Source organism: Mustela nigripes, chromosome 9 (genome assembly GCF_022355385.1).
Source record: "Mustela nigripes isolate SB6536 chromosome 9, MUSNIG.SB6536, whole genome shotgun sequence".
NCBI lineage: Eukaryota > Metazoa > Chordata > Mammalia > Carnivora > Mustelidae > Mustela > Mustela nigripes.
The window spans coordinates 49,231,873-49,254,541 of record NC_081565.1 but is presented as its reverse complement, the minus strand read 5'-3'; the positions used below and the strand labels follow the sequence as shown (position 1 = coordinate 49,254,541).

Genomic DNA, 22,669 nt, shown 5'->3' with positions numbered 1-22,669 from the left:
GGGAGAAGTTCAGAGGGAGAAGCAGACTCCCCTTGGGGCTGGGAGCCTGATGTGGACACGATCCTGGGACTCTGGGACCGTAACCCTGGGCGGAAGGCAGTTGCTCAACCAACTGAGCCACCCAGGCTCTCCACAATCCGCATTTTGACAAGATTCCTGGGGTGATCACATAGTAGAGTTTGGGTGAAGCTGGAATTGCAGCTTCACAAAGATGGCAACTATGCTTGCTAGTCCTAGAGACAGGGAGGGCTCCCAAGCACTCGAACAATCGTATCTAAGTCCCAGACATCTTATAAAGAAAAGCCTAAAAGTTAAAACAAAGGGGCACCTGGGTGGCTCAGTTGGTTAAGCATCTACCTTTAGCTCAGGCCATGATCCCAGGATCCTGGGATCCAGTCAGGCTCTCTGCTCACTGGGAAGCCTGCTGCTTCTCCCTCTCCCACTCCCCCTGCTTGTATTCCCTCTCTCGCTGTCTCTCTGTCAAATATATAAATAAAAATCTTGAAAAAAAAAAGTTAAACAAAAAAACCCTTCATTCTAAAAATGATTAAAATCCTCCTTCAATCTTGGAAAAGTTGGTATAAGCTTAGATTAATTGTGATTAATCCTGAATGTGGTAAGTCAAGATGATGCAAGATGAAATGATCCTAAGAGTTCGCATCCGAAGAAAAAAATTTTTCTCCTCTCTCTTTTTAAAATTTATTTATTTATTTATTTGACACAGACAGAGAGAGAGAGGGGGAGGGAGAGCGTGAGCAGGGGAGGAGGGGCCGAGGGAGAGGAAGAGGATGACTCCCCACTGATAAGGGGCTTGTCATGGGGCTTGATCCTACGATTCTGGGATATGACCTAAGCTGAAGGCAGATGCTTAGCTGTCTTAGCCACCCACATGCCCCTAAATTTGGTTTTAATTTCATGGGAATCCCTGAATTAAAAAAGGGTAGATTTCTCCAACAGTAGCTAATTGTCTATTCCATCTTCAGATATGTTCATGGAGAAGTGACCCCCCTTTCATTCACTCATCCATCCATTCCTTTGACTCATATATTTCCTGGGCAATGTGGTAGGTGCGTGGTAAGTTTGTGCCAGGGGTATTGTGCTGAATAAACCAGACGTGTCCCCTGCCCTCAGACGGCTCACAGTCTGGTATGTTCCCGGCATGCCACCCTTACCAATTGTATCTTGTTTTCTGATTTTGTTTTCGAGATATAATTCACATACCATTATATATGCCCTAAAGTACCAGTTGTATTTTCATTTATTTTTGCAAATATTTGTTGAGTGTTGGGTTAATTGTAAGGTACTATGTTAGGTAAGTGAAATACTTATAGACTGAACCCTCTTGGGCCTTATAGGGAATATTTACTAAATAGTAAAAATATTACAATTCAGTTTCTTTATATCCATCGATTAATTTTTCTCTAGTTTTATTAAGATACAATTGACATACATTACTATGTAATTAAGATATACAGCAGGGGGTTCGCCTTCCATATATTGTGAAATGATTACTGCAGTAAATACAGTTAGCGTCCATCATCTCATACAGACAAGATAAAAAGAGAAGGCAGGGGTGCCTGAGTGGCTCAGTTGGTTAAGCATCTGTCTTCAGGTCATGAGCCTGGGGTCCTGGGGTGGATCCCCCATCAGACTTCAGCAGGAAGCCTGCATCTCCTTCTCCCTCTGTCGTCCCTCCTGCGTGTGCTCTTTCAAGGTCTCTCTCTCTCTCTCTCTCTTTTTTTTTTTTTTTTTTAAAGATTTTATTTATTTATTTGACAGAGAGATCACAAGTAGGCAGAGAGGCAGGCAGAGAGAGAGAGGAGGAAGCAGGCTCCCCACTGAGCGGAGAGTCCGATGCGGGGCTCGATCCCAGGACCCTGGGATCATGACCTGAGCCGAAGGCAGAGGCTTTAACCCACTGAGCCACCCAGGTGCCCCTCTTTTTTTTTTTTTTTAATTTGTTTATTTGACAGAGAGCTAGAGAGAGAGCACAAGTAAGCAGAGCAGCAGGGAGAGGGGGAGAGAGAGAAGCAGGCTCTCCGCTGAGTAGGGAGCCCGATGTGGGGCTCGATCCCAGGACCCTGGAATCATGACCCGAGAGGAAGGCAGCCGCTTAACCAACTGAGCCACCCGGGTGCCCCATCAAGGTCTCTCTCTTAAATAAAGAAATAAAATCTTAAAAAAAAAAAATACAAAACCAAATTTACCTGACATTGAAAAGGAGCATGAATATGCCGTGAGTAGATATCATATAATGCCCACCATCATAATTTATTTTCAGTAGTTTAAATTATTACCAGGGACGGGCTTTTTAAGTAAACAAAATTTACCATAAAATGTGGGTAAACTTCGGCCTAATGTTGGTCTAATTTAGCCTAATATGGGTAATGCCCATATTGGGTATAAGGTGTAATGTCCTACATATTCTAGTTTTCTTTTTTTTAATTGATATATTTTTTAAAGATTTTATTTATTTATTTGAGAGAGAGTGAGAGAGAGCATGAGAGAGGAGAAGGTCAGAGGTAGAAGCAGACTCCCCCGGGGAGCTGGGAGCCCAATGCGGGACTCAATCCTTCGATTCCAGGATCATGACCTGAGCTGAAGGCAGTTGCTCAACCCACTGAGCCACCCAGGCACCCAAGTTTTAAAATATTTTTAGAGGGGTACCTGGGTGGCTCAGTGGGTTAAGCCTCTGCCTTTGGCTCAGGTCATGATCTCAGGGTCCTGGGATTGAGGCTTGCACCAAGCTCTCCGCTCAGCAGGGAGCCTGCTTCCCTGTTCTGCCTCTCTGCTTGCTGTTCTGCCTACCTGTGATCTCTCTCTCTCTGTCAAATAAATAAAATCTTCAAAAAATATATATTTTTAGAAATGCTACTTATCTAGCCACATTATCCATAAAGAAATTCCTCAGCATGAATCCTGCCATGCAAACCTGGGTAATACTGGGGAATGAAGTTTATCTTTGGCCCTTTCAGGATTTATTTTCTTTCTTTATTCTTTCTCTCTTTCTTTCTTTCTTTCTTCCTTCCTTCCTTCCTTCCTTCCTTCCTTCCTTCCTTTCTTTCTTTCTTTTATTCTTAATTATTTGAGAGCAAAAGCACGAGAGAGAGAGAGTGAGAGAGAGAGAGAGATGCGAGCATGTGTGCATGTGCCCTAGAGTTGGGGGAGGGGCAGAAGGAGAGGGAGAGAATCTCAAGCAGACTCTATGCTGAGCAGAGAGCCCCACCCAGAGTTCCATCTCGTGACCTGAGCTAAAATCAAGAGTCAGACTCTTAACCGACTGAGCCACCCAGGAGCCCCTCAGAATTTTCTTTTTTTACTTTAGGAAAAAAAAAACCAAGAACACTTCAGTATAGTATTTAATACAAACAGAAGAATGTGTTATAGTAATATGTGAATATGTGTTCTGCTTAAGAACAAAAACATTGTTGGGGCGCCTGGGTGGCTCGGTGGGTTGAAGCCTCTGCCTTCGGCTCAGGTCATGGTCTCAGGGTCCTGGGATCGAGCCCCGCATTGGGCTCTCTGCTCAGCGGGGAGCCTGTTTCCTCCTCTCTCTATGCCTGCCTCTCTGCCTACTTGTGATCTCTGTCAAATAAATAAAAAAAAAATCTTTAAAAAAAAAAAAAAAGAGCAAAAACATTATCAATATCAGGATTTACTACCTTTTGGGAACTTATACCTATTTCTGAAGTATTCTGGCTTCTAGAGACCTGACATTAAGGTAAAAAGTTTGAGAAATGCATATTCTTTTTTTTTTTAAAGATTTTATTTATTAATTTGACAGAGAGAAATCACAAGTAGATGGAGAGGCAGCCAGAGAGAGAGAGAGAGAGAGAGATAGGGAAGCAGGCTCCCCGCCGAGCAGAGAGCCTGATGCGGGACTCGATCCCTGGACCCTGAGATCATGACCTGAGCCGAAGGCAGCGGCTTAACCCACTGAGCCACCCAGGCGCCCCCAGAAATGCATATTCAGTAAGGTCCTACTTGCTGTGAATCTCTTTAGATTTGCCGTTCTTTTTTTTTTTTTTTTTTTTTTTTTTTTAAGATTTTATTTATTTATTTGACAGACAGAAATCACCAATAGGCAGAGAGGCAAGCAAAGAGAGACGGGCAAGTAGGATCCCCGCTGAGCAGAGAGCCCAATGCGGGGCTCGATCCCAGGACCCTGGGATCATGACCTGAGCCGAAGGCAGAGGCTTTAACCCACTGAGCCACCCAGGCGCCCCTAGATTTGCCATTCTTGAATGTATAAAAATTTTAAACATTTTTTTTCCTGATAAGAAAAGTGTATATGTTCATTGTAGACGTTTTTGAACATAGGAAAACATATGAAGAAAATTAAAATAATAATCCCACTGCCTCCAGATAATTATTAATGTTTTGAAATACGCAGACAGGAGCGCCTGGGTGGCTCAATGGGTTAAGCCTCTGCCTTTGGCTCAGGTCATGATCCCAGAGTTCTGGGATCGAGCCCCGTATCAGGCTCTCTGCTCAGCAGGGAGCCTGCTTCCTCCTCTCTCTCTGCCTGCCTCTCTGCCTACTTGTGATCTCAGTCAAATAAATAAATAAAATGTATTAAAAATAAAAGAAATATGCAGACATACACATATACACACACTCACATAAGAATACACTATTAGGTGTATTGATTTCCTTTCAAGACATAAAGATAGGAGTCCCTAATAGTGGAATTTCAGATGTTGTGATTGGTTGATGGGAAACTTACTTGGAAGCAAGGTTTTTCTCAAACTGTACCAAACAAAACATTGCATTTACCAAAAGATAGCATTATAGCGATGTTCCTCAGATAATATTCAGCTATTAAGTAACCTAAAGAGCCCCTAGGGCCATGAGAAGGGTATTAGTAATTTCACAGTAATTCAACAAACTAACATCAAATTCATATACTCAGGTTAAGATAAGAGCATTCAGCCAAATTCATGCAAAGGAAGCATAGGCCTGGGCGGCTGGGTGGCTCAGTGGGTTAAGCCGCTGCCTTCGGCTCAGGTCATGATCTCAGGGTCCTGGGATCGAGTCCCGCATCAGGCTCTCTGCTCAGCAGGGGCCCTGCTTCCCTTCCTTCTCTCTCTGCCTGCCTCTCTGCCTACTGTGATCTCTCTGTGTCAAATAAATAAATAAAATCTTTAAAAAAAAAAAAAGGAAGCATATGCCTGAAGCCTTATGCATTCACAAGCTCACAGATACAAATTTACCCAGACTAATGGGTGGTGGTAGAATCAGAAGAGTTTGAACAGTGAAATGACACGAGAATAGAACTGGAGTGCTAGGAAACCTTAGTTCCTCCTGGTAAACCATCTACAAACCAGACAAAGCCGGGCAGGCAAGTGTGTCTGTATCTGGGTGGTAAATGAGGAGATGAGAGGTAAATGAAAGACAGACTGGTTTCAAGTGTGTCTCACATGAATGTCTTTTTTAATTGAGTGATGGTAACTAGTCCAGCAGGTTCTTCTTGTCCCCTTGGGGGGAAAGCCTGTGCAAACAGGTAACTCTTGCACAAGGTTTTTTTGGATTAACAAATTTTGGGTTTTATGTGAGGACCCTCCACCAAAGAAGAGAGCCTATCTAGAGACTAGAAAGATGCTTTTCTAGAAAGCAGAGCTAATATTTCCTTGTTGGTTTTAATCTCTAGGACTTAGGGAAAGAGTATCTCTGTTTAAGTGGCTTCGAGGTGGAGCTTGGGGGTGTCAAGTTCAGGAATTTGAATTGAGAGACAAGCTTAGCAAGGAACAAAAATGAATAAACATGCCAGAGGTAGGGTCCAAAATATGAGAAACCAAATAAAATAAAATCGGAGTCCAAAGCCAAGCTCACAAATCACAGGGTTGAGGGAGAAAAGGCTAATGGTAAAATTCAGAATACAAGGAAAGCACAGGAAGGCTGGCGTCAAATAGTAAGCTTCTGTATATTTTTTTGAAGAGAGCACTAAAAATGTAAACAGTTGCCTACATGAGCAGATCTGCTGGGTTTGGAGGGAGACAAGGTCACTTCAGCACTCACAAGCCCAAAAGTTCATATCCAGCATCCAACCTTGATACCTAACTATATGGTATGTCAGCCAGTACAGGTATTTAGCAAACAATATATATATATATATATATATATTTTTTTTAAGATTATTTATTTATTTATTTGTCAGAGAGAGAGCCAGCACAGGCAGACAGAGTGGAAGGCAGAGTCAGAGGGAGAAGCAGGCTCCCTGCGGAGCAAGGAGCCCGATGTGGGACTCGATCCCAGGACGCTGGGATCATGACCTGAGCTGAAGGCAGCCGCCCAATCAACTGAGCCACCCAGGCGTCCTGCAAACAATATATTTTTAATATATTTTATTTATGTATTTGAGAGAGAGAGAGAGAGGAGTGGAGGAGAGGAGCAAGAAGGAGAGCCAGACTCAGGGTTCAATCCCAGGACCCTGAGATCACCACTTGAGCAGAAAGCAGACACCCAATGGACTGAGCCACCTGGTGCCCCATTTAGCAAACAATACAAAGCAAATAAATTAATATACCTTACATTTGTTTAAATTGTTATATTGAGGAAGTCCTCAGAATTTTCCGTTGTGATGCTTGTAGATAGAAAAGATTGTGTGACTCACTTGAAAGAGGTCATCCCTTGTAGATTTATCAAACAGAGAAATCACCATCTGTATGCTATAGCAAACTATTGCTGAAAATCTAAAAATAATAGGTCAATCTTGTAAAAGCCACTTGCCCATTAATCACGTGCTTAATAGCTTTACTGGATTTGATGTTCCCACTGTAAGTGCTTTAGGTTTTAAATTCAGCATTCTGGTCATTTTTTGTTTCTTTGGGTTTCATAGCTATAAATTATGTTTGGTGTTATCTTGACTAATGTTTTGTTGTCCCATGACTGGAGTTGAGCAGTAATGCTTAACTGAGAGGTAGATTATCACATTCTTACGTTCCTCTTCTAATATGAAAAATACATATAGGGCTCTTGCTTAACACTATGTTCAGATGATACCCCCATCAGGCAAGATTTCCTTGAAAACATACACAGCCTAGGGTGCCTGGGTGGCTCAGTGGGTTAAAGCCTTGGCCTTCAGCTCAGGTCATGTTCTCAGGGTCCTGGGATCAAGTCCCGCATCAGGCTCCTTGCTCAGTGGGGAGCCTCCTACCCCCTCCATCCCCCCCGCCTGCCTTTCTGCCTACTTGACATTATTCTGTCAAATAAATAAATAAAATCTTAAAAAGAAAAGAAAATAAAAAATACACAGTCTAAATACAATAGTTTTAACCACCTTTCAAAATGTCTCACATTTTGGTTTATTCCTTGATGGAGTAGGAAGGTTTCTCTCTAACTGACCCTGAATATAAGACTGTTAGAAGATCTCCCACCAAGCACAGTCCCCACCCTTCAGGCCAAGAAGATCTCCCACCAAGCACAGTCCCCACCCTTCAGGCCAATCTCGTCTGAAAATTCCACTGGTAACAAGAGCGCAGTGAGATTTTTCTCCGGCTTCATGCAGTCCAGATTATTCTCTTGCTACACAAAATTACTTCAAGAGTTAATTGAGGTTTGGTTTTCTTAATTCCCCTTACCCCCTCCCCCAGATCAGTTAAAGGTCTTTATCAGTTTCTTCTGACTGCTTTGTTCTCTTTCCACTTGGCTTAAGAATAAAGAGATGATAGTCAACAAAGGCACATCCTTATACTGACAGAGTGAACTCCAAATCCACGGGGAGTCATTTGTTATTCTCTTAAAAAGAGAGCAAACCTTCCATACCAATAGCAATCCAGCTGTTCTGTTTGCTTGTGTTTCCTGTGCAGTCTCCTTCTCATAGAAAGTCTTACATTTTAACTTATACCAAAGCACACTCTTTATTTAAACATTGTATAGCTTTTATTAAATGATTGTAATGTGTTCACTGGAAATATAATTGAGCAAATTAAAGGAAACAAATTCTCCATGACCTCACCAGTCTTTAGGGCAGTGTTTTTCTATATATGTTCATGCATACAGATATTCATACTAATTTAAATAGCAATCGTCTGTGCATACAGGTTTTTAGCCCACACTTTTCTGTATAATAAATTTTTGGTCAAAAATGTTAGCTCGGGGGCACCTGGGTGGCTCAGTGGGTTAAAGGCTCTGCCTTTGGCTCAGGTCATGATCCCAGGGTCCTGGTATTGAGCTCCGCATCTGGCTCTCTGCTCAGCAGGGAGCCTGCTTCCTCCTCTCTCTCTGCCTGCCTCTCTGCCTACTTGTGACCTCTGTCTGTCAAATAGATAAAATCTTTGGAAAAAAAAATTAAAAAAAATATATACTTTTCAACATCATTCTTCATATGATGTGTTGCAGTCCACCTCATAGATGTTCCAAAATTTGGTTGTTGAATAATTTGCTGTTTTAAATTATGTCTCACTATAGGATTTAAACCTTCCTGTAATGGCCTTAACTAAAATTTAATTAATTTGTAGCTTTAATTAAAAAAAAAGATGTAGCCTTGGTTGTTTTTTAGTTAAAATTTCGGCAAATGGCTTCATTGGGTAAAAAGCTATACATAGTTTTAAGGCATTAAAAAAACATGGTCAAACTGTCTTGTCTTGTTGAAAGATTTTACTTTTAAGTAATTTCTATACCCAATGTGGGGCTTGAACTTACAACCCTGAGATCAAGAATTACGTGTTCCACTGACTGAGCCAGCCAGGTGCCCCACAAACTATTAGTAATGACCTGTAAGAGAAAAGATAGCTATTCATTCATTCATTCATTCATTCATTCATTTTTAAGTAGGCTCTACACCCAACATGGAGCCCAGTTTGGGGCTTAAACTCATCATTCTGAGATCCAGACCTGAGCTGAGATCAAAAGTCAGCTACCTAGCTGACTGAGCCACCTAGGTGCCCCTACAATAAAAATATTTTTAAATCAAATAGGGAATGGCAGCTCTAGGTGTACAAATTTTGGGTAAATGAAAGTCGGTGGGTCTGCTCAGAATCTCTGCTGACACACAAAATGCACCAAACTCTCCCCCAATTTCCTCTTGGCACTGTCTTCCACCAATATTTAGTAACTTCATCTGAAAATGTTCTTCCTTAAGAGAGCAATACTGATAATGAGCCAAGGCTCCCGAGTCAGATAGGCCCGGGGTTAAATTTAGGCTCAAGGTCTCTGTGGGTTTGGGCAAGGTATTTAATCTTTCTGAATTCTAGATCATTGATCTATAAAATAGGAGAGATAATATTATCTACCTCACTGACGTTCTTCTAAGTTTCAGCCAACTAAGTATATATAATGCCCTTATCAAACCTTCTGGCAATGATTTTAATTATCATTATTTATCAAATTTTTATTCATATATAAAGCAACACAATGCTATGTTCCAAAACAAGTTGTCCTAAGTTGATCTTAATATTCCAGTTTTCTAAAGCTATTCAAATTTTAATCAAAGTTGAGATTAGCTTATGCAAATTAAACTTTTCTATATTTGAAAATCCACTTTGATGTAAAACAGAACTATATGCAAAGAATTTGATACATATTCCTAATAAAAAAACATTCACGGGGATCAAGGAGTCATGTAAATCGTTCATAAGATCCATATTCTACTTAATTTATACACAAAACCCAGGTAATCATCTTAGCCACATATATTTACTTCCTGGAAAAAAAAAGGGGAAGTTTTATTTCATCTAGGCTTATGTAATTAATGACTTGAACTGATTACAAAGAAGAGGAATCACAGCATGTGAGAGTTCCTCAAATGAAGATCCCAGGCCTAGAAAGGTACATGTAACCTACTCAAACTGCAGGGGTAGGCAGGGGCGTACCTGATACCCCATGCCCAAAGCTGTTGACTCAGTGCTTTCCAGGGTACTGCACCGTATCTCAAATGGAGAGAAATTCTAAGCTGGATTCAGTTACCAGTTTATCTGCAATAGCAAAAGCTAGGGGAATTTTGCTTTCACGTGGTTTCCGCTCCTAGAACTCAGTAGCATTTACATATTTATTTATTTATTTTAAAAATTTTAAAATTTTATTTACCATGATGAAATAGTCTTTAAAAAATAAAAAGATTTTACTTATTTGTTTGAGTGAGAGAGAGCAAGAGAGAGAGAGCAAGGGGAGGTAGACAAGGAGGAGGGGGAGGCAGACTCCCCGCTGAGCAGGGGCACTCCCTCCCCCAACATGGGGCTCTATTCCCAGGACCCTGGGATCAGGACCTGAGCTGAAGGCAGATGCTTACCTGACTCTGCCACCCAGGTGCCCCTTCTATTTATTTTGTTGATTGCCTCTTTTCCCTCACTAGTATATAACTTTCCCAAAGGCAGGAATTTTTGTCTGTTTCATTCTTACTCCAACCCTAATGCCCGGGACAGTGTAGGCACCTAGTAGATGCTTGATACTCCCTGAATGAGTGAAAAATTATTGGCCCTTTGCCTTTCCTTTACATAACATGAATTGTAATTTAGGCATGTTTTCTTTTCTTTTTTTTTTTTAAGATTTTATTTAGTTATTTGACAGAGATCACAAGTAGGCAGAGAGGCAGGCAGAGAGAGAGAGAGAGAGAGAGGAGGAAGCAAACTCCCTGCTGAGCAGAGAGCCCGATATGGGGCTCCATCCCAGGACCCTGAGATCATGACCTGAGCCGAAGGCAGAGGCTTTAACCCACTGAACCACCCAGGTGCCCCTAGGCATGTTTTCTGACTGAATTATATAAATCATTGTGGCCTTTCTCTGAAACTAAAATGATTTTCTAACATGTCAGCTCAAAACCTTATTTTCCACACACCAGGACAACATTACTAATAGTACTTTGATTTTAGCTGCCTTCTGAGCAAACCAGTCTGTAAGTCCAGCTCTAAAAATAACTTTTATATGTTTAAAAAACGAAAGAGCTGAAGAATATTAGGATCAAAGTTTAAAAAAAAAAATCATTGAACTGAATCCAAACAGGTAAATTTAAAAACGCTTCTGAGTTTTGTCCCAGAATGGGATGGAATCTTCAGGAAAGTGGATATTAAACAAGTTACTACTCTGCTTAAAAATTCTGGAGATGCCATGACTTGCAAATACATAGTGAAAACGGCTTGTGAACACTGAACAATAAAAATCTAGTTGAGGCGAAAGGACAGTGTACATTAGAGTCAGAACTCCCCTGAAACGACCCTTAAGGTGGTTGCTTGATTTTTTTTTTTTTTTAACTTTCCAGAAATCATTGTCCTTTCCTACAACTACAGAAGTATTTTAAAAGATGGTGCTGTCTTGGGGCGGGGGTCGGCGGGGAAGCAAGGAAGCAAAAGCATATCAAAAAACAGGACTAAGAAATTCTGATAGTATGGTTTCACTTTCTTTTCTTTCTTTCTTTCTTTCTTTCTTTCTTTCTTTCTTTCTTTCTTTCTTTCTTTCTTTCCTTTTTAAAAGATTTTATTTATGTATTTGACAGACACACAGCAAGAGAGGGAATAGTAGCAGGGCGAGTGGAAGAGGGAGAAGCAGGCTTCCCTCCTAGCAGGGAGCCTGACCATAGGGCTCCATCCCAGGAGCCTGGCTGGGATCATGACCTGAGCTGAAAGCAGACATTTAATCGGCTGAAACATCCAGGTGTCCTCCTTTCCTTTTTCTTTTTAACCACTGAATTATTTCAAATTACTTTTCCGCACTATGGCCTCCTGATTGCTGCAGCTCCAATAGGCTTCAAAAATGAAAAGGGCTTCCTTGACAGAGGTGCTGGATACCGACAGTGAAAGCACTGATGTTGTAAGGACTGGTCACTTCTGGTCTACGAAATTCACAGGTCAGACCATCAGCTTCCCCAGGCCACTGACTCTACCAGGACCTGGGCTCCTATCCTGGGCAAAAGCAAGTGTGTAAGAGGAATCCTCTTGAAATCATGAAGCCAGGTTTTTCATTTCTGTCATCATCTTCAGTCCCACTTCAAAATAGAAGTCCTTTTTGCCATGCCCTTTTGTGCTGCTTAAACTCTTGCTTCCTTTTCCCATTCTTGACCTCCCACTAGTGGGAAGTGCCAATGGGACATTAGCGAGCAGCTCCAGATCTCCCAGAATCTCCTTCCTCTCACTTCCCTCATTCTTGGTATGGGTAAGTGACATTCTTTCAAGCAGTGACACCTCTAAGTGCCTTTGTTAAAGACATTCTGGAACCCCCATGGCTGTCACTCTTCCTCTACAAAGCTTTCCACTCTGCCTCCTGAGATTTTCCATGATAAACAGATTTCTTCTCTACATCCTTAACCTACTCTATTCATTGGATACTTTCCTGTTGACTGGCCCCTGAGGACTCATAACTAAATTCTAGTTCATTCATAAGCGTATTCCTTGCCCCTTTCTATATTGGAGGCTGCTCATTCTGAAAAATGCAACGTATCTGGAAGTCACAAATTAAGATCTCCATTTACCTCTATTCTTCCCCCCTTTCTATGGTAAAAATCTTTGATCCCTTGGGACTCTAGTCATTGGTGACCCATTTTCTATCCCAGTCTTTTTCTCCTTCTTTCTTTCCTTTTCTTTCTTTCCTTCTTTCATTCATTCATTCTTTCTTTCTTGTATCCTGTTTAGAGGGAAAAGTAAATCAAATTAACGTTTGTTAATCTCCTAGTTTAAGAGTTGGCAAACTTTTTTTTTTAAATAAAGTATCACATAGCAAATACTTCTTTCGTTGTGGGCCATACTGTCTCTGTCATAACTCTTGAAATCCTCTTTAAATGCTATTTTTAGTGCGAAAAGAGCTATAGACGCTGTAGTATGCCAACCCCTGTCTGAGTATGTGACAGTCACTATACATTTGTCAGGGGAAATGATAATGACAATTCCCCAACAGGGCGGAGTAGTAGACAATGAAGGTTAAGGACCTAGCATGGTGCCTGGCTTACAGTAGGCGCTTGGTAAATGGTTACTACAAATGATGATTAATCTTAAATGACTCAGCAAGATAAATATTTTAAGCCGGAGGAAAGAGGCTCAGGGACATTAAAGAACTTGCTTATGGAGTAAACAAGGGTCCAAAAGCCGAAACTGTCTGCTCGATCCTTGATGAATGAACATAGTTTGAATTTCATTTAACTGTAGAAATCTAGGTGAAAGAAGTAGTAAGTCCCAGGAAACGAAGTTTAGGGGAGTGATGGGAATAGATTCAAATTTTCTGCAGAAACCTGCCTTCTCCTTTTGGTTTTCTAATTAATGCTCCTCATTAGGATCCATTAGCATATCAAAAGAGTATTAAAATAGCAATTAACTTTGGTGGCTAAAGTAAACACAAACACAATTTTCCCTCTGACAAGCTCAAAAGAAAATGCTCTAATAATTCTTAATGAAGGCAGCAGGCATCAGTAAATAAATCATTATGTTGAGAATGAACATGTCATTTGAGTCAGTTAAGACAGGATTTGCTAACTTGCTGTTCTCTTTTAGGCATTGTCAGTTAATGGTTATTGCTAGCATAGGATTATTCACAACTATATTTAAGGATCTGGACCCAACTCAAAGAACTTTCTCACATAGACTGCACAGGGAAGAGATATGGATGAGAGTGCCAGACGTTTCAAACGTGTGCAGGCATATCTGCAGATTGGAGAGGCGGAACTAGTTGGGGTTTTCCTGTACTAGGGTTTTAGTAATCCCAGGGAATGAACAATGACCAGAAACATGGAGATTGAAAACTGATGGAGAGGACAGACTCCTCACCTGCTGCTTAATTATTTGATTGATTCACCAATAATATTTACTACCGTTGTAGGTACCAGGGATATAGTAGTGAATACACTAAAGTTCCTGTCCTTATGGAATTTAGCAAGCACATAAATAGACAAGAAACATCAATGTCCAGAGGATGGGGAAAATTTAAAACAGGGCAAGATGATAGAATGTGAATGTTGTTTTAAATAGGGTAGGCAGGGAACATTGAATTAGCAAACACTAAGCACTACTCCCAGCAGAAAGAGTTTCCTGAGAGCCCTTGTTCACATTTGCTTCAACTAATTAACACAGATCCTTGTTTTATGTGTTTCTGTTTAAAGAAACTTTATTTGAGGTGCCTGGGTGGTTCAGTGGGTTAAGCCTCTGCCTTCAGCAAAGGTCATGATCTTGGGGTCCTGGGATCGAGCCCCACATCAGGCTCTCTGCTCAGAGGGGAGCCTGCTTCCCTTCCTCTCTCTCTGCCGCCCTCTCTCCCTATTTGTGATCTTTCTCTGTCAAATAAATAAGTAAAATCTTAAAAAAAAAAATAAAGAAACCTTATTTATTATGTATCACTGATTTCTTAACATTGAACTCACAGCCAACAACATTGTAAGCCATTCCTGAATATAGCTTTTCTAACACACTTCTGCCCAGTCCCTCCAACGCTTTCCCTTCTGTTCCACTAATGCCTTTCTGGGCGTCAAGGTCACCCAGTTCTGTATCCTGGAAAACTAAAAAAGAGCTGTTGTTTACAGGCACAATGTGGTTAGATGTTCAAGTCTCAGGATACGGGCTTACATTCTGTGGTCAAGAGCCACAGGTCTATGGAAGGACTATACGTCTCAAGGATGGGACACACAGCTGAGATGAGTGCTTCATTTGACTGCACATAATTGCCTCCTGTGCCCCACTAAATGGCCATCAATAGTTTATAGGCATTGGCCCTTTTTGGCTCCCCAGTAGTGGCCTCTGGGAGCGCTGGACAGTTCTCTCAGTGCTCTATTTCTCCTCTGTCTTGCCAAATGACATCCTCCCCAACCCCTAGTGCACCTTTGGATCTGGGGGTTCAAGAGGACATCATTTGGCAAGATAGAGAAGATGGTGGTACCAAATAATGAAATGAGGTAGCTCCAAAGGGAATAGGTTTTGAGGGGAGATACAGTGCAGGGAGGGAATTAAGAGCTGTTTTTTTTTTTTTTTTAAAAGATTTTATTTATTTATTTGAGAGAGAGACAGTGAGAGAGAGCATGAGAGGTGAGAAGGTCAGAGGGAGAAGCAGATTCCCCATGGAGCTGGGAGCCTGATGTGGGACTCCATCCTGGGACTCCGGGACGGTGACCTGAGCCGAAGGCAGTTGCTTAACCAACTGAGCCACCCAGGTGCCCTAAGAGCTGTGTTTTGAACACCTAAAATGTTAGATGCCATCGAGACATTGGAGGTAGTTTCATGGTTGCCATAGCTCAGGGAAATTTGGGGCTAGAAAGGTAAGTTTGGGAGTGAACAACAAAAAAGGGTTGAAATTATCCTAGTTTCTATTGATCCTTTTGAGAGACACCTTCTAGTATTCAGTTCATCTTCTTTTCTGTGTGAAAGGAATCATAAAGGGAGGGGATTAGCACGAGATCATAACTATTTTTTTTGTCAGGGCATGTAAAACAATACTGACCTTATTGAACTCATATTAAATACAATCCAGAAACTGAACATTAGTTTTGAGATTTTAAGGCCGTCTCTGATTCTTATGTATTCGGAGGTCTTTGACCTGAATAGTGAAACATCTTTAAGGGTGACAATTTCAGAGGAAAGAGTCCCTATCCTATATTCTTTGAACCACGGAGGAAGCTAGGTGGCAACATTCTGGTTTACGAATCAGAGGTATATTGTAGACTCAAACCTTCCAGGCAGGAGGTGCTTAGATCCATGAGAAGTGGGAAAGGGTGAGAGGGGATGCAGTAGCAATATTTTGAAGTTTTTTTTTTTTTTTTGTCGTTTTACCAATAATAAAATATTTAATAACATAAAATGGAAATTAAAATAATTTTTAGTGGTGACAGTGGCCTTGTACTTATGTTTTTAAATAAAAAAAGTCCGGATCTTTCAGAACCACATGCTGAAGTTTTTACAGATGAAATGAAATGTCAAGTATTTGTTTCAAAATACTTGGGGTAGGGAGGGGAGTGGGGAAGGTGATTCATGAAACCAAGATTAACTATGAGTTGAAGCTGGGTGAGAAACACAGGAAGAGTTTATTATACTATTATTTTTGTTGATGCTTCTATTTTATTGTTTTTGATTTCTTAATACAATTTAAAAAAATGATCTTTGAAATAGAGAATATATATATTTCTCTTTTAAAAAATATTTGAGAGAGAGAGAGAGAGCACATAAGCAGGAGGGGCAGACTCAATCAGACTCCACACTGATATTGGAGCCCCAGATAGGGCTTTGATCTCAAGACCCTGAGATCATGACCTGAGGTAGACACTTAACTGACTGCATGACTTAGGTGCCCCTAGAAAACATGTATTTCTTGATCTGTGGTGAGGACACTTTGCTCTGATGTGAGAAATGAAAGAGGACGCTTTGCTACAATGTGAGAAATGAAAGAAAAGAGGTCTTGTGTCTCGGATTTTCATACAGACTGTCTTCCTGTCAACCCCTCTACCCATTACTTTTTCTCCCTTTGCTAATCCCTACTCTTCTTTGTGATTTGTTCTCAGGATCATTTACTCTACTTTGATTCAAGGCCAAGAGCCATGTGTCAGTCCTCCCACTGCTAGCCCAGCTGTGTTTGGCCTCTAGGCCTAGTAAAGAGTGTTGGATAAAGAACATGTGAGTAACTCCAAAAATGACTCTCGATGAGACCGTTCCGATAATGCTGAGACAGAGTCAGTCCACAGCCAGATAAGACACTGGAGTGGAGCACAGAGAGAGTATGCTAATGGTCCCTGTGGAGAGTAGGACACACTGGCTGGTTGAAATATATGAATAATGCAGATCTCGTGTTTGTTGATGTCATTCTTACTTCAAACTCTTTTATGGAAGAATAACACAGTGCCTGCAGGCATGAGTCACCAGGCCTTCAAATGCTATGTTTTCAAAAATTGATGAGTGAGGGGCTGGAACCACATAACTTGCCAGTGTGGGACGTGTAGATTATACACTTGAAAGTGGAGATCAGGCTCAGATTTTCACGCTGTGGGGGGTATCCTAGGGTACCCAGAATTCGGTTATTCTGACGGGGGTGGGGGGAAGAGCTAAGAATTTAGCAGTTTCTCCTCCATACTCAACTATGAAATCATCAAAGCTGAGACTGGGAGACTCTAGGTACATCAAAAAACTTGGCTGGGCCTTAATTTCCCCATCTATCAAATGAGTTAATTAGGATAGATGATCTCTAAATTTCCCCTTTACTCCAAACTCACGATTCCATGAAATACTTAAAACCACATTTTTTATTATGAAAATTTTTTAAAAGCCATATTAGAGAACACAAAGAACCCCCCAGTAGCACTCACTCCATTTCAACATACATCCCGTTTTGTTTTACCTAAAATCCTACTTATTCACCGTCCTACTTCCATTGCATGATTTTTTTTTAAAAGATTTTATTTATTTATTTGACAGAGAGAGATTACAAGTAGGCAGAGAGAGAGAGAGGAGGAAGCAGGCTCCCTGCTGAGCAGAGAGCCTGACGTGGGACTCGATCCCAGGAGCCTGAGATCATGACCTGAGCCGAAGGCAGCGGCTTAACCCACTGAGCCACCCAGGCACCCTCCATTGCATGATTTTGAAGCAAATCCTAGATAGTGTATGAAATACATTTTAATGGACTCTTTTGGAGCAAAGATAGTTTATAAGTAATAGATCAGAAGTCAGACTTTCCACTTTTCCTGGATACCTTCTCTTACTGCAATTGTAACCACAATCATTAAATTTAGCGTGCTAGGATGCTAAGAATCACACGCTAAACCCTGTTATACTCAAGGAAGAGCTATCATTAATGAACACTTGCTATCTTCTGGGTTTTACTCTGATGCATTAATTATTTTTTCTATGTAACAAGTTACCCCTTCTCCCCCCAATTTTGCAGCTGGAAATAAGAAAACATTTTTTAAAAAATATATATAGTTTTGGGGCGCCTGGGTGGCTCAGTGGGTTAAAGCCTCTGCCTTCAGCTCGGGTCATGATCTCAGGGTCCTGGGATCGAGCCCCGCATCGGGCTCTCTGCTCAGTGGGGAGCCTGCTTCCTCCTCTCTCTCTCTGTCTGCCTCTCTGCCTACTTGTGATCTATCTGTCAAATAAATAAATAAAATCTTAAAAAAAATATATATATATAGTTTTTAAGATTTTTATTTATTTATTTGACAGAGAGAGATCACAAGTAGGCAGAGAGGCAGGTAGAGAGAGAGAGGAGGAAGCAGGCTCCCCACTGAGCAGAGAGCCCAATGAGGGACTCCATCCCAGGACCCTGAGATCATGACCTGAGCTGAAGGCAGAGGCCCAACGCACTGAGCCACCCAAGCACCCAGGAAAACATTTTTTATCTGATAGTTGCCTTGACTAAAGAATGCAAGAGCATCTTATTTGGGTGACTGGGGCTCAGGATCTGTCAGGTGGCAGAAATAGAGGGGTTGGCTGTGGCTAGTCATCTCCAGGCTCAACTTGGCAAGGATACAATTCTGAAGTCATTCACAGGGCTGCCTGATGACATGGTAGCTGATTCCCCCAGAGTAAGCAATCCAGCAGGATGAGAGAGAAAGCATCCAAGGGCGAAGCTTTTTTAATAGCCTGGTCTTGTTAGAGATACCTCATCATTTCTGATGGAGTCTGTGTGTTAGAAGCTAGTCAGTAAGCTCACCCCACACCTAGTGGAAGATTACACTAGGGCATAAATCAGGAAGCAGGGGTCACTGCAAGCTGCAGTGAATGCTTATCTATCACATGGGCGAAATATTCATTACTGGACTAGTCTGTTGGATATTATAGCTTATGGTAAATTAATAAATGATCTCATTTCTTATGAATATAATTTTACCCATTTTACACACAAGGAAAATTAACTAACTTGCCTGAGGATGGAGTGGAAGAAACTGAGGGAACCATGATTTATTTCAGTCATTCATCAAATATTTTTTTGAAAGTCTACATATATTGGTTATTCTGAATCTGAAAGAGAATGTGACATATGAATACACATGTGACAATGTGAACCTTGCTCTCAAGGGCTTGCATTTTAGCATGGAATTCAGACATTAAGAAATTACAAAAATAGGGGTGCCCGGCTGGCTCAGCCCAAAGAGCATGTGACTCTTGATCTCGGGGTTGTGGGTTTGAGTTCCACATTGGGTATAGAGATACTTAAAAATAAAATAAAATAAATTATAAAAATAATAAATTACCATAATCAGATTAAATTGGTAGATTTATAATGCTTCTGTTAAACATGGAGTTGAATAAAACAGATCAAATAGTTCAAAAGAAATAAAGAGATATAAAGGTCTTTGAATATTCCCGCAAAAACCAATTTTTAGTTTTTTGAGGGAACAAATAGGAAGTGGAAAATAATTTGGGATGTTTCAGCACTGAAGATGGCAACCACAAATACCCTTATTTTAAGGAAAATTTCAGAATTTTCATTCAACTCTTTTGCATTGCTGATCCACAGAAATCTGCAGTGACCATGCCCAATCACAGTGTATTCCCTTCTTCAACAGACTGGATGTTTCTTCTATGCATTCTTGCAGCTAGAAAGGCTCAACTGAAACTGATACTGTAAGGATTGTAACAATTATGTCGTTATTGGGCTCTTCAGCTCCTATCCCATGTTTTAGACTCAAATATTTACATGTTAAAAATGAAAATGAACTTATTTCAGTGCTAAGCACATAAGATTGCAGTTGAGGTTACTGAATCAAGGACTTTCAGGCCTAAGAGCAGCTACCAAGATAAGAAAATTAGGCCCCAAATACACAAGGTCATTTCATGAAACTTTAGGTAGACAATGACAAAGAAAAATCTATGGGAAACCATTAGGGCAATTAAAATGGTGAAAAAAAATTAAAGAAATCCCTAAATCCCACCTTGCAAATTGAGAAAAATGTGTCAATCAAATGGAAGAGATACATTGGCTTCTTCCATTTTTCATTTCTATGGTTGCAAAAAACCAAGAAGAAAAAACTCCCAAAGTTAACAAAATTTATCGATTAAGACATCTTGTCTATATTAAATCTTTCTTAACTATTAATTAATGTGCCTCGAGAAAGGAAGGACAAGAAGTCCTCGAGCTAAATTTCTGAGCATTAGTTCCTTGAAAAACTATGCCCCGGGGCGCCTGGGTGGCTCAGTGGTTAAGCCGCTGCCTTCGGCTCAGGTCATGATCTCAGGGTCCTGGGATCGAGTCCCGCATCGGGCTCTCTGCTCGGCAGGGAGCCTGCTTCCTCCTCTCTCTCTCTGCCTGCCTCTCTACCTACTTGTGATTTCTCTCTGTCAAATAAATAAATAAAATCTTTATAAAAAAAAAAAAAAAAAAAACAAAAAAAAAACTATGCCCCGATTGTCAAAGATTGGTTTTGCACTGTGCTTAAACTGACTCCAGACTATTACTAAATAAAACTTACATCCATTGCTGTGCATTTCTACAGAATCAATTCCGTCTGCTAAGGTAGTTAGGAAAATTGTTTCTGCCATTGGCTACAAAGTTCAAACTATCTGTACATGCAATAAACTTCAGAAGTAAACCGACAACAGAGCGCTCATGACTGAGGTGTAATCTTTTTTTTTTTTTTTTTTTTTTTAAGATTTTATTTATCAGAGAGAGAGAGAGAGAGGGAGAGAACAAGCACAGGCAGACAGAATGGCAGGCAGAGGCAGAGGGAGAAGCAGGCTCCCCGGCAAGGAGCCTGATGTGGGACTCGATCCCAGGACGCTGGGATCATGACCTGAGCCGAAGGCAGCTGCTTAACCAACTGAGCCACCCAGGCGTCCCGACTGAGGTGTAATCTTAAACTTTCCGGCAAAAGTGCAGATAGAATCAAGAGAGTAATTCCCAGGAAAATGATCATTATATATTCGAATATTCACCAGAGATACCCAACTATTACCTGTTCTAATTTTGACTTGCCATGAAATCTACGAAATCATTCGCCATTAATTTTTATTTTTTTTCCCAGGAGATAAAAAATGTCCTGTTTCAAACTAGTTGTTACTTTTTCTTTTACAACTTCCAAACGTTTGTCAAAAATATTTTGCAAAATTTGCATGAAGGCGAAAAGACTTTTTTATGCATAGGTGTAGATAAGGAGCCTACACTTAGGAGGAAGGAGAGGATTTAAGCGATGTCTACGTTCGGAGTCCGCATCCCGACCTCCCGGCAGAGGCAGCGACATCGAGCGCAGCCAAGGAAGGACTGAAAGGACTTCGGGAAGCCCCAGTCCCGCGGGTCTCTCTCCAGCCTCAGAGGCGCCCCCGTCCTGCCTGGAAATTCCAACTCCCACCGTGGGAACAAAACTTCTCTTCCACAGACCTGTATCCGACTCGGCATTCACCTCAAAGACTTTGAGGGACTCAGCGTCACTGTCCCCGTCTTTCATAAAGCCGAGAGGAGCAGCCGCCACCTGCCTGAGGCCAAGGCAATAAACCTACACCACACATAGAGTCTGCGCCCTGCAAGACGGGGTGCAAAGCAGCGCTCACGGCTTTCTCCCCCCAGCTGGGTTTCAGCCGGGGGCCGGAGGAGCGGACGCGGAAGAGGGGCTCCAACTGGGTAGGGCGGGGACCTCGCGTCCCACGGTGGTCGCCGCGGGAGGTGGGGGGAGGGGAAGAGCGGCCGCGCGGGTACGGCCCTCCCTGGAGGCGGGGCTCCAGCTGTGCCCCGCCCCCGCGACCTCCCTCTCCCTCCCCCTCCCCCACGTCCTTTTCCACCCGCCCCCGCAGTAGGAAAGGGAGAGGGAGGGGGAAAAGGAAAGTGCTGTTCTGTGGAAAGGGGCGGAAGGAGGGGGAGAAAAAAAAGAAAAGGGAACAGAAACATGGCCGTCAGCTGTCGGAGCGGTGGTGCAGCGGGCAGCTCCTAGGCGACCCTCCACCCGCACCGCCGGACTCGAGAGAGCAGAGGCGCCCGCGAGAGCTCGCGCTCCCGGCCGTTATCGCTGCCTGCGGCGCCCCTCGAGACCGAGCCCGTGAGGCGGCGCAGGCGCAGATCGGGCCGTGGCGGCGGCGGCGGCGGCGGCGGCCGCGGGAGCAAGTCCCCCGCCCGGCTGTGCTGAGGGCGCGCAGGCCGCGAAGCCGGCGCTTTCATGCCCCAGGAAGGGGCTGTGTCCGGGTGGCACTGAAGGTGGAGCAGGCGGCAGGTGAGTCTGCGGTGGAGCGCCTTTCGCGGAGGAACCCTGCGCCGCGCCTCCGGCGGGCCCGCGCTCCTTGGCTGCGAGGGCGCGGGGCAGGTAGCAAGTCGCAGGGCTGAGTTCCGATGGCTCGCCTGCGGGGGGCCGCCGAGGAGGCGGAAAGTGGCCGCGGCTGGCGTTCCCGGCCTAGTTTCTCCGCGGTTTCCGGGGGCGGGGAGTCCCCAGAGCCTCCGGGGAGCGATGATCAGGGAGAGGCCGCGCCGGGACAGGCCTCCCCGCGCCGCCCGCCCTCGCCGCTGAGAACCACTTGCCAGGACGCGCGAGAGGGTCTGGGCCCTGCGGACCTCCTGGGCCACTGCCGGGTGGGAGGGGGCTGGGCGGGGAGAGGGCGGGGATTGGGTTAGAGTGGGTGGAGAGCGAGGGCTGGGGTCTGGCGAGTAGGGTCCAGAGACCGCGAAGCGGGGAGATCTGGGGGCCCGGGCAGGTGTCGCAGGTGACTTGAGGGCACGTCCTCCTCTGCCTTACCGCGGTTGATCCTCAGGGCTTCCTTGTGAAGGCTGGTTTCATTACGCAAATAAAACCAGCTAGTGAGCCTCTATGCTGACTTGTGTAGAGGGCTGTAACTTTCCTGCACTGAGGATGCTATCCTGT

The 22,669-nt window shown here is 42.8% G+C and overlaps 1 protein-coding gene across 3 annotated transcripts in view; it reads left to right on the top strand.

Annotated features, from left to right (window-relative positions):
- The first annotated feature begins 21,944 nt into the window (after positions 1 to 21,944).
- Positions 21,945 to 22,669, top strand: part of DENND4C (DENN domain containing 4C) — a 142,301-nt gene continuing 141,576 nt past the window's right edge. For all 3 annotated transcript variants that reach the window (XM_059411578.1, XM_059411577.1, XM_059411576.1), the window contains exon 1: positions 21,945 to 22,027. The gene's annotated coding sequence lies outside the window, so the exon portion shown is untranslated. The remainder of the gene's footprint in view (positions 22,028 to 22,669) is intronic.